This window comes from Lonchura striata, chromosome 3 (assembly GCF_050655825.1).
Source record: "Lonchura striata isolate lonStrDom1 chromosome 3, ASM5065582v1, whole genome shotgun sequence".
NCBI classification, from domain to species: Eukaryota; Metazoa; Chordata; class Aves; order Passeriformes; family Estrildidae; genus Lonchura; species Lonchura striata.
The window spans coordinates 76,838,555-76,847,787 of record NC_140705.1 but is presented as its reverse complement, the minus strand read 5'-3'; the positions used below and the strand labels follow the sequence as shown (position 1 = coordinate 76,847,787).

At 36.7% G+C, this 9,233-nt stretch overlaps 1 long non-coding RNA gene across 1 annotated transcript; it reads right to left on the bottom strand.

Annotated features, from left to right (window-relative positions):
- Positions 1-241: 241 nt before the first annotated feature.
- On the bottom strand, positions 242-6,099 carry LOC146767949 (uncharacterized). Its single transcript, XR_014953830.1, has 3 exons — positions 1,712-6,099; positions 1,081-1,202; positions 242-396 (listed from the first exon to the last, which is right to left on the bottom strand). It is a non-coding gene; the product is annotated as an uncharacterized LOC146767949 (long non-coding RNA).
- Between the last annotated feature and the right edge of the window lie 3,134 nt (positions 6,100-9,233).

Sequence of the window (9,233 nt, the reverse complement as noted above, 5' to 3'; positions counted from 1 at the left end):
TTCAAGTTCACACAAAATTATGGTGTATCACAACACACACACACTGAGAAATTAATTATATATTTATATATTATATTTATTATATTATTATATTTATATATTTATCTATAATATATTGGATAATAGCCATTTACCTCTGTGCATGTACACACTTCAGACAAATATAGAGAAACTCCTGGAAGTGCTAATCAACCTAATTTGCATTCACAATATTAAATATTCACAGCTAAAACAATCTGAATATAATTCTCACAGAAAATGCTTTTTCTTAGAGTACAAAGAGTGTCATGCCCTTGCTAACTCAGTTAAAGCACAGAGTAATACAAAATTTGCCACTTACCTGTTCTTCAGTTTGGGGGCTTTTCTTTTCAAAATGAAAGAGTATAAAGAAGGTATCTGGAATTCAAAAATAAAACATTCTAATGGTTAGAATGTCTGTGTTTCCTCTCCTCAGCTAAGCAATAATAACAAAAGACAAAACTTTACAAGACTGAGAAGATATGTAAAGTTGTGACAGGAATGAATGCAGTCTACTAAATAGCTTGGTTTTATACTGATATACTTGGTTCTATAATACATAGGCATAGATATAGATGGCAGAATTATCTTTCTGCACATTTGCATGCTACAGAAATCCAGCCTTAGCTTAAAACTTATAAAAAGCATGAATAAAATAACATCTGCAGTTCCCAATTCAGTTGCAGTGTTAGCAGTAGTATGTACAGAAAGGTATTGTTCTATCCCTCAAATTGAACTTCAATTCAAAAATATTAGCTAAACATGACATAGTCAACTTTTTGACACAGCCAAAATAGCTGTCCACTTTTCACAGAAGCAGCCAGGAATCCCTTAATTTCATATGTACAGGCAGAAGAAAAATCATCAGCAGCCAGCTTGCTCACAGAAGAGATCTTTTGAGCAGTTCTGCAGAGGAAAAACACAAATCACATATTTACAGGTCCTAGACAACTACCTAGACTATACTAGAATGTTTTAAAAGAAATTATTCTTCCTTAAGGTCCAATTCTACTCAACATTATTCATAACTTTACCTTGAAATACTTCTTAAAAATGTATTACCTGCTCCACTGTAAACATCTCTGAGTAGAACTGTGAGGCTGCCTTGGGAGGCTCTGGACTGTTTGGCATCTCGTAGGACATCACTCAGCTGCCCAGAGGGAACTGGGATAGCTCAGCTGCTGCTGAAAGTCAGAAGATTCAGACAGCTCATGGCAGACAAGGAAACTCCAAGGAACTCAGTAAGATAGATCAGACATGGCAGGCACAGGCAGAAATCCTAAAAAAGTCAACCCTCCAGGAATGCTACAAACAAGCCATGAGCAATACACTGTGGGCAGTAAAGACTTCCCTTCACAGGCACACCCCTGCCCCATAGCTGAAGGAAGACAGAAGTTGCTGTCTTTTAAAACAAAATAACAAGAGGATACACTGGAAAGATCTCTTCCTGAAACCAATACCCTTGCAAAACTCCAGTACAGAGCTACAAGGCAGCCCAAGTGGGCTGGAACCCCTGCCCATCAGAAGTACAACACAGGTAACTAAAAATGCACAGCCCCACCTCCCCATGCCATCTTGAAAAGATCCACAGTACTTAATAAAACCCTAAAGAAAAAAACTAGATTTGCCCGCTTTTTGCAAGCATCTTCTGACATACCTGTAACAAAGTTTTCTAGTTTACTGTTCTGCTTACCTTATTTTCTGTCTCCCTTTGTCCTTCAATGCAGACTGAAGCACACCATGCCTTATCTGCACATTTTCCTTTCCTAACATATTTCTTTCTACCCTCTTTTACCTTAATAGCATCTCTAATTAAAATCTCAGTGATTCCTTGACACCTGAATAATCACAGAATCACTCAGGTTAGAAAAGACTTTTAAGATCATTGAGTCCAACCCCTAGCTTAACAATGTCTAGTTCAACACTAAACTGTGTCCCTAAGCACTACATTTATATGTCTTTCAAATGCCTCTAGGGATGCTGATTCAACCACTTTCTTGGGCAACCCATCCCATTGTATGATAACCCTTTTGGTGAAGAAATTTTTCCTAATATCTAAATCTTGGTACAACTTGAGCCCATTTCCTCTTGCCCCTGTGATGGCAGCTCTCCAGTCACAGAGAGAAACAGACAACTTTCCCAGGCATTGTTATGGAAAAGACTGTGAGAAGCTCAGAGAGAAGAATTATAAACAATTCTTATCTTCACTTGCTGCACCTGTTGTTGTGAACATGTGGAATGTGTTATGGAGATTTGTTTACCAAAGGGTGGTTTGTTAATTAGCCAAAGTGACTGTGTTTTAATTAAAGGACCAATCAGGTCCACCTGTAGTGAACTAGAATATAAAAAGCAATGGATTCCTTAATAAAGGGATTCGCCTGTGAATGCCTTGGGAGTCTGTGCCACTTATTACCTGGATCTGAGTTATACAGTGACTTGTCTTATAATTTGTTACATGGGAGAAATAAGTAGATTTTGTAATAATTTTGGATCCTTACTTAAATATTAATTTGTTTCCCCACTTCTATCTTCATTTAAGGAAAATAAGAAACACAGGCTTATGTATGAATATTCTTTTTTAAAGTTGTAGAGCATGCAATTGTACCTGTTCTACAAAAAAGTCTACCTCTTCCAAAAACCAGCTTTCTACTATGAACTTACAGGTTAATTAATTAACTTACAGGTGCATTAGTGCACCTTGCTTCATTCATTAGTGCACATTTGCTTCATTTTCTTTTTGTGGGATTAGCACACCTGCTGAACAAAATTCTTCTCTAGCTTGGTCCTGCCTGGTAACCAGATCTGCCACATTATTTTAACCTTAAATAAATTCTATGCAGGCCTAATACTACAAAAGCACTGATAGTAAACATGCAGCTCTTCCTCTGCATTACCAACTTCCCTATGTGCTGGTGTCCTTTTGTCTTTCACAGCTGCACCTTCTCTAAAGGGAACTTGTGTGAGAAAACCAGGCAAAGTCCATCTGAGAGGCACAGCAAGCAGGCAGTGTAGTAGAACATCTGTGTGAACTCTGAAACGGAGGAGGAGCAGAGCAAACAGGTCTGAATGGAGAAAGGCTTTTTGCAGGTATCAGGATGGGCTGTGGATGTTTAAAGCTCAAATAGCAGGAGGATAAACTGGGAGGAGACAAATTGCAGCCCCCCAAAGTCCCATTATAGTGTGATTTTTGCCATAGCTTCACAAAAGCTGTGTTACCTCTTTTATACTTAACCTTTCACAAAATACCTCTAGCTGCTCCCCCACTCAGCCCTCGGGCACCACACCAATCCTGTCTATACCTACCTACAAGTCCTGAAATGTCCAGCCTGCTCTCAGCTCTTATCTTAATGTCAGGATATCCTGAATTGGACAAATTCTATTCCGCAAATTCCTATAAAACACAAAAGAGTAATTCACAGGGCTACTCAGCACTTCCTTCTGAAGACCTTGACCCAAAATACAGTGCTTTATGAAAACAAGCGAAGAGATAAGGATGATGGAGATTTTAAATAATAGAATCTGCTCCCGATTACATGGTGCAATGTAGGCATTAACAATTGCATCACTTTGTTCACATCATCAAACTGTGGTAACTTAGGAACCAATTTTCTCACTGCATAAACAGGCATTTTCAAATGTTCTGTTCTGAATTCACTTTGGCCACTGACTAATTTAATCATGTTTGGGTTCTTTTTTTTTTCATTAACAGAACTAAATGTTAATTACAAGATCTTACTGCTACTACTACCTTCTTCTTGCACTTCATTTATTGGAAAAAAGTAAAAGAGATTAAACAAACCAACTGCTCTAGGTTAAATAATTTAATTGCTTTGGATAATGTCTTAATTAACTGGAAAACAACATAGAAAAAATGCATGCCACACTATGATTGTATGTTATGTCCAGGTTTTGTAGTGAATTGAGGTAAGTATCCCATTCCTGACAGTTAATAAGGGGAAATTACTTGCCCATTTGAAGAAATATAGTGCTGAAGTCTACAATAAAGTAGGTCCATAGCACAAGACAGACACTGTAAAAATCTAAGTAGTTGAGGTAGTTTGCTTTAAGGTAGTAGAGAATACTGAGCCTTTTTTTTTTTTTTCGAGCTGATGGTAATTTGCAATCCTGAATGTTACCTGAGATATGAGCCAACAAAACCATGTGAACTGCAGACCTGAAAAACCATCCATGGCACTGTATAGACATGTCTAAGCGTAAGTACCATCTAAAATTAAAGTGAAAAGAAAAACCCTTTCTGGATAGCTACAAAAAGAGTACAAGTTGATAATTCTACAGAATGAGCCACTGAAGGAGACTTCCTCCAGTTTCAAATGAATTCTGTTGACAAAGTTTTCCTCATGCCAAAACCCTCCCCATGGGGTTCACCCTTTGGAAGCAGGTGGTTTTTTGTATTTCTCTATGTTTACCTGTTATAATGTACAATCTGGCAATAAAGAGACTTACCTCTGCATTATTTGGCCAATAATACAAAACTGGTGAATGAAATCCCAATAGTGCTTGCACAGTGGTGAAAGTTCTGCTTTTGTGCAAGACAAAGTGCTCACATGAGTATTCAGGAGCCTTGGTTCTTTCCTTTATTTAAAAGATGTTTCACCTCATGAAGGACACAGTCTCTTCCCTCCATCAAACTGAAATCTCATTAAATGGTAATTCCCCTTTCAAAGACTGCAAGGAAAAGTCAGCCAGATGTGCTTCTACCAAGTCTTTCTAAAAGAGAAAACTGTTTTTGATAGCAGTCAGGAAACTGAAGCACAAGAGAGAAGCCACAGAGAGTGAGAATCTACTTTAACCTCTACATTTTAAAGATTTTTAAGAACAGGCTAAACTAGTGTTGAGACTTGGGTAATTTTCAAAACCACTCTTCCAGCTCTGTTTCTGTGAGCACCCCACTCATTTATATTAAAAAATTTGCAAGTTTCAGTTTTCTGGATTAAGGATAGTTTGACATATCTGAATAGAACAGGGTAAAGAAGAAAATAAACCTGTGTCTAAACCTGTGTCATCTTTATCACTATGGGAATATTTCTAGCTTTAATGATCATTCTTTCTCATTTCATTAATAGAACTGGAATAAAATAATATTTACATTGCATTTTTTTCAGAGTGCAGGAGAAAAATATATATGAGAAGAAAATAACAATTCTACCACCAAAGAGAAATATCTCTGTTTGTAAAAGTTGCAACATATCTTTAAACCCAATTAGAATGCCTGCTCTTTTGGGACTTAAGGAGAGAAATGTTCTATTTTAAGGGTCTGTGGAAACTTCTACCAAAATCTTGCACGTTCAAGGGTAGAAAATCTCTTCTATTAATCTGCTTCTGAGTCTGGGACAGATTTCTGGTTTCTTGAATGCATCAGAGCAGTGTCTTTTGTCATTTAATACTTCATTTAATATATTCAGATTTTTTTCACTTCTATTCTTACCTTAATCAAAAGGCCCTTTTTTAGTTTATCCTCTGTAGCTGATGTCATTAATACTTTTATGCTTCGAAAGTACAAGAATAAAACTTTTTCTGTGTTGTATTTGGGGTTTTTTGTTTGTTTGTTTGTTTTTTGGGTGGGGGGAGGTGGTGGGGTTTTTTTTTGAGAAAACTGAGTAAGTGTTGCCTACTCAATCTTGTAAAATTTTTTGTAAATTAAATGTTGGATCCCAACTACTTTTTTGAGGATCAGACTATTCTGTTTTTAATTTATGCCATTAGCCAAAAGAGGCTTCTTTCACAAATGTCTCTATCCTCATCTTTCAAACTGACCTATGCAGCTGGGCAGATGCTGGGATTCCTTTTGGAAATGAAAACCAGTAAATTTACTGGAAAGTACAAAAAAAAAAAAAATTCCTACTTTCAAGTTTGAAATTCCCTCCCCAAAAAAAGTAAATAATCTTGACATTTGCCAGCACCCTGAAATTGACCTGAACTCAATCAAAATTAAGGTAAAAGTAAAATAAACAATTTACTGACAGAAGCTAAATAGATGAAAGTTAAATATTTTACTAAATAAATACATAAATAAATTAAATATGCAAAGAAAGCTTCCTACTTCTCTCAGCTCCAAAGATTCACATGGACTTGCTTGGCACAATGAAAGGATGCAAAATTTTTGAACAGAAGAGTATTTGATTTGGAATTCTCTACTTTCTGCTTCTTCTCAACACTTCAGACCTTCTCTACACAAATCTTCTTCCCATCACATCTTACTTCAAAGATGTCCTATGATTTCCCACCCTCTGGCTGCTCACATCTCCTTGGGAAGCACTGGTATTTCCTGGGCATGATTAAAAGTGATTATTACCACTTATCCAAATGGCAAGCAGTCAGCTGTGAGTGCTGTGGTGCTTGGCTGACTTACTTGTAGCACTTGTGAAGCAAAAGGCCTGTCTGGGCAGAATCAAATCCTTATGCAGATCTTCTTTATGTTATTAACCTGTATTTTTAGTCACCCTGTTGGGATTAATGTATGCACCATATGATTTGATTTCACTTCGAAACAGACATAACAGTAACTACTCATTTCAGGGTAATACCAGCCCTTCCCTGACTGCTTCCTAAACTGACACTTAAGGTGTAATCTGACAGATTTTTAAATAATAATTATGTTTATTACAAAGAGAATTACTATAGTGTATCAACCCATCTGTTTAAATGATCATCCATCTCAATGCCAAAATCAGAAAGAACCTGTTGACATTCCTAAATCTCATAGGTTAGAAAGGATGGCTTCTTTCTGTGAGAATGTCCCTAAAATTTGGAAGTTATCACTACAGCAACATACAAAGTTTTTTCTGGCATCACCTTGTCTCCAGGAAAAGTAAGTCCAGCAGTCTAGCTGTAATGACCCACTTTTCCCAATCTTTCAGTGTTGTAAAGCAAATACTGTAGTAGTGGTCATTATGCCTTTATAATTAATAGCATGCATAAGGGAGAAATAAAATTACCTTTAAATCCCACCCCTACCCAAAAATTTTAATTACCTAGAACTGAAATGGGAAAAGAACAATTTTAATAACTAGAAACTTTATATTTCTGCCCACAATGAGATTCATGCCTGTTGGGTTCAAAGCGCTGTTTTTGGTACCAGCAACACAGGAAGAATATACAACAGAAAAAAACCATCTCCTCATCCCTTGTGCATGCCTTATAACCAAACATTAGAAATATTTCTACAACCATTAGAAAAGGGAAAGGATTCTGTGCAAGAAAAAAATAAACTGAGGAATTGAAGAGATCAATTTAAAATATGAGCATGAGAAACTGACCCCAAAGCCATTGTTGTCTGTTGGGATTCAAGAGGTGGGGACGACTGATTGATGAGCAGTAGCCAATTTATAGGGCCCAACATGGCATTCATATAGGACCTCTTAACACTACAATCATCCAATGACCTTAAAGATTGCCTTATAGGGTACACACTGTTCTTCTTGCTTAACCAATAATATCACAGTCCACCACATGTGGATAGCTCTATCTTTGCTGAGTTACTGTTTTCTTAAATCTGCACTGGTCATCTGCTGACACATCCTGCTCCTTTGGTCCTGTGTGTTTCATCTTATATCCTGTTTCCACAGCCCACATCCATAGATGTCAGCGGAAACATTTTAAAGGCAATCACAAAAAATTGTTTGTGCTTTGTTTGCTATCATCCTGTGCTAGCAGCATACACAAATCTTAGAACCATCCAAAGGTGAGGATAAACATTATATTTAACCATAAATATTGGCCTGAATAATATTTATTAAAATAAAAATTTAGCAAGTTTTGGATGATTCAGAAGGAAAAAACCGGCAACTTAATTCATTAAAAACGGTCCAAAATGTAACTAAACAGTGCGGTAGCATGCTTACTGGTTAGACCTGAGTGAGGGACTGGGAGAGAGTGTGAAATCTCTATTTCCTATTGGCAACATCATTGTGGCCAAGTTATTTAGCTCCTGGTTGTTTACCCATCTGTAACATGGGTGTAAGAAGAGTTATTTCCCAGATGGCATCACAGTGAAACTTAACTGATGTTTGTAAACTTCTGGCAAAGTCTCTGACGAGAGGTAAGAACAAAATAATATTACATTCACCTTCTAGGAGATCCTACATTTATTTCATAAATGTAATATAGATAAATTGAGGGTTATAAGAAGAGAAATATTAAAAATATGCTGTAATAATTAGTGTATTCAAAAAACACATTTGTGTTCACAGAATACTAATCAGTACCTGTACAGAAGTATAGATCAGACTCAGGTAGTGACTGTTTTATATTATTAAGTGAATGCATATTCAAGTCACTTTCTTTCTTCTGCCCTGACATTACTGAAATGACCCAAAATGCTTTAAAAAAAATTAAAATTTATATATATATATTTTAAATTACTTTCACAGAATACATTCCAGGGCAGTCACAAATTGCAGTAGCTCTCTATTTTTCATCTCTAAACCAAACATGGGAACTGACACCATGAGCCCAAATTCAGAAAGCATTTTCCACAGAGTGCTATCTCCAGCAGTGAGCAGCACCATATGTTGCTATAGGATATTCCCTTCCTACTTCACATATTAGATATTACTGAATAATTCTGGCTTACTTTCAAGTCTTTTCCTGTTTTCAGCTGTAACTGTTATAACTCTGACTGCCCTTGTTACACATAAAGAATCCTATCCTTCTCACTTCTTTCTAAAAATGTCATCCTATAGCAGATTTCCACAGAAAAATGCTATCTTGGACAGCAACTCATGGAGATAAAACTCCTGTCTTTCTCTCTTCCTTTTTCATAATGACTTGTCTAACTCTCTAGTAGCATGGATGGCAGAAGATTGCAGATCCAAACAAAAAGTCATTCACTAGAATTTAGGAGACACTTCTAATTCTCCTAATAATACCTGTTCTTTTACTCTTCCTCAGAAGACAGGATGAAGGACCCATAGGCCTAAAATAAAATTTTAAAAATATTTTAAGAGTCATCTTTTAGGACAAGGTGGATTCATGACCTGAGATGTCTGTGTGTAAGGTAGAGACAGTAGTGGCTCAGTGGTAGATTCCAAGGGAGTCCTGTGCAAGTGACACACATCTGTGCTGAGACACCATAGGTACCACTGCAGAATTTAGGCTTATCTCAGACAGTGGCTTGAGCCAAAAAGAAGGCAGGGGAAGGCAACTAAGGATATTTGACTTTTAGCAGCTACAAATTTTGATGGACCTGAATCTAA